Genomic DNA, 5294 nt, shown 5'->3' on the forward strand with positions numbered 1-5294 from the left:
GGACCACCCTTTTCAAGGTGTTACAACATTTTTGGGACACCCTGTATTTTTGCCAATAAAAGCGACTAACTATTAGCAACAGATTATTTTTATCCTTGATATCGAGCCACGATATTAATTAGCGCAATACGAAGTACTAATTGTTTGATCGGTTGAGATTACTACGCCTAGCTCCCCGTAGGCGCATGCGCGAGCCACCCGTGCGATCCGGACGTTCGTCGGTCGATTTCTGGCGTCGTTAATTTTTGCTCGACCGTCATATTGAAACCATTCTCCCCCTGGGTTTGTACAGTTACTTTCAACGTAAATTAGTGCAATCTTGGCAAACAGTAGTGCATGTACAGTACAACAGTAGTTCGATACAAGTGAAAAGAGAAGACATTCTTAGAAAAAGGGCAACGACACAGAGAACTGATCGTCGAACTTTGCGAATGACAACGGTAGACGTAACGAAACATCTGGCTAAGGACGAATGCCGACAAGCATCAAAGGTCAGCTTGTTCTCGTAGAGAAGAAGGAACGAATCTACAGCATTGGTGAATGCTATATAATACTGTCAGTTCTTGTTTCTTTATTTCGATCTCTTTTAAACACGTAACAAGTCACGACTGTAGTTTGTCGTAGTTGACGACTGTCTCTCATACAGTCAGTCTACTTTCCTACTCGACGTGAAATGGGTGTATCTACGCTTTTTAATCGCCGGTAACGTACTCGTTTATTCGAACGCTATTCGCGGAACGTAAATACCAAGAACTCTCAAGGAACAGTGACACTTGACCCCGAATCCTATACCCGTTGCAGGCTATTGCCAATGAAAAGTCCGCGGATAGCTAGCACGGAAAGTGCATCGATAAGTGCATGGTCAATGCATATAGCTATATCGCGAAGTTACAACGTGCATGTAATTCATATTTAATACTTGCACTTAAGAAACACGCGAAGCTGTAGGAAAACACAGAAACAGTGGAAAGCCACATCTCCTTTCTAACCTCACTTTAAGGACTAACACGACTCTAGAATAGAATTTCTTTTTGCAGGGTATATTTAAAACATATTGAAGTATAAACAGATATTATTGTATTATAATTTTAGGACAAAATGGCGGCAACAAAACGAGCCCACAAGATTGACTTTTTTTTAAAACGTCTTCACGGGAGGACGGTTTCCTCATTGTGTATAAAATCTGGAACAAATAACCAAAAAATTATATTATCTATATACTATCGGCTGTAGAAGTACGTTTTTTTTTTAAATCAAATATTGTAGAAATAGCCCACCGACCCATTTTTGACCAAAAAGTAAATAGTAAATTGTTAATAAAAACAAAAGTTTACATTAAATAAAAAAAAACCTCTGTGTATTTCTATAACCAACAGTATATATATTATAAAATTTGTTGGTTTTTTGTTCCAAATGTTATACACAACGAGCTAACCGTACTCCCGTGAAGACGTTTTAAAAAAAGTCAATTTTTGAGACTCGCTTCGTCGCCCCCATTTTGTACTAAAATTATAATACAACAAGTTTTGTTTATACTTAAATATGTGTTAAATAAACCCTGCCAAAAGAAATCCTATTTCTTTTGTTATGCTCTCAAAATTAATTATCAAAGTTAGACCTCTTTTTTCAACCTCTAGAGTGGTGTAACCTCTTAAACGAAATATTTAATTTAATTTAACTTACCATGCACCAAATTTCTTTGATATTTCAAGTCGATGGTGCTGCAAACTGTCATCAATATTGTTATTGGTTATCAGAGACATTATATAATTAAGACGTATACATCATTTTTTGAAAAAAGTAAAAGTATTTGGTAAAATATTGGTATATTAGCGCGTGACCTGAAAAGTACACGAGTCCATAGAGGGTTAATAAAATTTAGATGAATGTACACTTGGAATATTCCTTTTTTTTTTTTTTTTTTTTTTTATAGTACTCTGGTTTTGTAAGTCTACAGAAGGAATATCCGGTACTTGGCGTAATTCGAAAGAAATCGAGCATCCAGAAATAGGTACCTCGCGTTTCAGAATATAGAGAGAAGAATAATCCAACGTTTCGTATGCCTTGGGGAGTAGAAATGTAAAAAATTATGGGCGTCCTATATATCATGCACCTCCAATAGGAGGAAACCCTAAAAAGTAGGAAACTCATATTTCACGTGCACTGTGAAACAAGAACCGCAGATCAGCGCGCCGCGTTTTCTGTGTTTGAAAGATTAGGAATCCTTTAAAAAAGATGATCTCGAATTCAATGCGAGCTCTCTCAACCACAACTTCGGATAGATAAATTCGCGTAAAATTCGAAGCGTGTAATTTTATGAAAAGAAAAAATTCATTTTAGATATTTTTTTAACCCTTTGCACTCGAGAGGTGGCTCTCAGTCACCATTAGGTTTCACGCAGCAAATCTATCAGCAATAATGTTTCTTTAGGTTTAATTTCTTTGGAACTTGAAATGTCAATAAAATGATTGTCAGCGTGGTAAAGGTGACCTGATTCTCAAATCTCGATAGCTTAGCATTCGTGGCAATAGAATGCTAAGAAAGCATTTTGAATTCCTGGTAGATACAAAAAAAGGCCTCGAGTGCAAAGGGTTAAAAAATCCAAACTATGTAGTTCGTCGAGAAACAACTGCATTCGACACACACGAATGAAAGTAAATTTAGAAAATCATTCTACTCGGTATATACAACGTTCACAACAATTTCCACCTTTAAAGTTTCGTGTACTTCTAACTGAGTGAGTTTCGAGCAGAATCGCGCCGCGTTTCGCACACATCGTCGAACCGAACTCCAGAAAACAACTTAACGCCGAGTCTGAAGTACGAGGATAAAATGTGTACCATTATTTACACAACCGGAATACCGTCGAGTACGCGACGGTACAACAACGTCGAGAACATTATTTGTAGCGGAAGACATTCGTCAAAGGCGCACATTCGCAATTGCTCAACCGGCCATACATAGGAATTAAAAGTAATCTTTATGAGATCCGCTTCCTACCTAGCGCACGATCCTATCACTTTCGCTTTGAAACTTTCGCGAACCGGCATGAATATTCCACATTTCATACGTGCCTAAGAAAAGAACGCTCCACATCCCGTGCCCCAGAAAGAAGGGAAATCAAAAACCATAATTGCTACCACCTTTACGAAAACTGCGAGTTAGGGTGGATGGATCTCTGCCGCGAAATTAACGCGTTGGATTATTTGAAAAAGTTGTAATTCAATATCGAGCGAATAGTTTTCGACGTGTTGTGCGATTTATTAAACATTTTTTCGTCTGTTTAATCGATTCTATTCATATACTAGCGCCCCGCGGTTTCACCCGCGCGGAACACTATTCTTATTCTATACAATGTGACTCGTCTCGTCGAGCTACGCGTCAGTCACGCCGACAAAGAAAAACAAAAAAATATCTACGCCGATCAGTAGCCTGTTTGGGCATCGTACGCCGATAAACTAACCAAGCGTCGCTTTTCATCCGACTTGATTTACAAATGTTGAGATTTCAAATTGAAAACGTATTTTTATCAAAATAAAACAAAGCCTATGTCACTCAGGGATAGTGTAGCTTTCTATTACTGAACAAATTTTTAAAATCCGTTCTGTAGTTCCAGAGATTAGCCGGATTAAATAGACAACAGATAAAAATTTTGCAAAAGCGTGTTTGGGTTTCAGCAAGCTGCGAAAAGTCATACAAGAGTTTTAAAAAAGCATTATTTCGAAATTACATACAGACACTTGAATTTTATTCATATAGATGTAGTTAACGCTACGAAGGTCGAACTTAGCAGACGATTTCAGCCCTTAACGTCGAGTTCCTCGTTGTGAAAGGCAACCCCCGAAACTTTTATTCTCAGAGATACCCCAAACGTTTTATCATAATCCATATTTCACTTATGCCCAGCAAAAAGCCCAAGATGATGTTGGACATCCCCAGAAAGAAGGAAAATTATTCTGACCTCGCATTCGGCTTACCTAGACCCGTATAAAATCAGAATCCAAGTAGATACTTTAAAACACACCGAGATCCGACTATCAAAGACGCATATTTATCGTTAAAAATTCATGTATAACAAACATGCGAAGAACTATTTATCGTCGGCAGCTATTCACGACTAAAAATATCCGTAAGAATCATTTTGAGATCATTCTCGCGAACAACCCTCTTCACAGGGTCAACCACTAAACGTATTCACCCTCCAAAGCTAAGAAACGTTTCCCTTAGATTGTTCTCCGCGCCGACGACGGGTCTCGCCGCGCATTCAACGCGTATTCACTCCCCAAAAGCCGCGGTGTTAAATTGAAGGATCTACCCCCTAAATCGGGTGTCCATTTCCTTGCAAGACACGGGATTCCCCACCCGCACTGATCCATGTAGTTTCAAAAATCTCCCACGGGACTCTAATATTTTCGGATCATCGATCCCTTCGGTAGAGCTACGATATCGTTCACTTTTTGGGGGAGGGGTGCAAACCAATACCGAATCCAAGTATATTTTCATTCATCGTTTTTGACGCGCTTGAAACGTTGCTACAAAGCTGCCCCAAAAGACGATTGCACGAGGAAAATTGAAGGAAAATTGAAGCTTATCGACAGCAAAATTTTGGCTACGTCAACCCCTAATACTTAGTTCCGATTCATCTTCCGATTCATTCAGTTCTCCGATTCAAGTCTCGATTAAAAAAATTCCCTCGAACCAACTCGAAGGCAATCCATGGTATCCCCAAACGCATTCGCCACCAGAGGTACCAACTAAACCCCCCGAACTGACCTTCGCGGCGTCGTGCGTGGGCCAAGAACTCGGTGCGCGTTCACCCCCGGGAACCAGGTTGGCAAACTCGAGGAACCACCCCCGAAATCGAGTGTCCGTTTCCTCGCAAGGCACAGGGGTCCGGCAGCCGCACAGGGTCATCGAGGTATCGAGAACTCACCGGGAAACTCGGGCACCGACCGATCGTCGACCCAGCCACCGTGAGGTTTTACCGTTCACCCCCCGAGGGTCCGCGATAATGGCGAGCGACGCGCTTCGGGGCACATTTTCATTCATCGTTTCGTGTACACCGTGTAGAAAACGCGATCGCGGATGCAGCCGCGAGGCCAGCCGCTCGTTTTAGCGGTTCGGGGCGCACTGTCCCCGTCCGGAAGACACCGTTCCGTTTCGGCGAGCCGCCGCGCCGCGGCGCCACCGTTGTCGAAAACAACCCCATCCGTGGGGCAGGTGCGTGGCACCAAGTCGCCCGCCTAGTGGGGATCCAGGGGAACTCTGGAGAGGGGCGGCGGGGTTGTTCCCCT

General features: G+C 41.5%; 1 protein-coding gene across 3 annotated transcripts in view; it reads right to left on the reverse strand.

Moving 5' to 3' along the window:
* The window catches only part of LOC128892809 (octopamine receptor beta-3R-like), a 100180-nt gene extending 95265 nt beyond the window's left edge, over positions 1-4915 (reverse strand). For 2 of the 3 annotated variants that reach the window (XM_054153365.1, XM_054153389.1), the window contains exon 1: positions 4774-4910. The gene's annotated coding sequence lies outside the window, so the exon portion shown is untranslated. Of the gene's footprint in view, positions 1-4773 lie in introns of all 3 variants that reach the window. The other variant, XM_054153372.1, reaches the window with a different exon arrangement.
* Between the last annotated feature and the right edge of the window lie 379 nt (positions 4916-5294).

This window comes from Hylaeus anthracinus, unplaced genomic scaffold, assembly GCF_026225885.1.
Source record: "Hylaeus anthracinus isolate JK02 unplaced genomic scaffold, UHH_iyHylAnth1.0_haploid 0, whole genome shotgun sequence".
Taxonomy (NCBI): domain Eukaryota; kingdom Metazoa; phylum Arthropoda; class Insecta; order Hymenoptera; family Colletidae; genus Hylaeus; species Hylaeus anthracinus.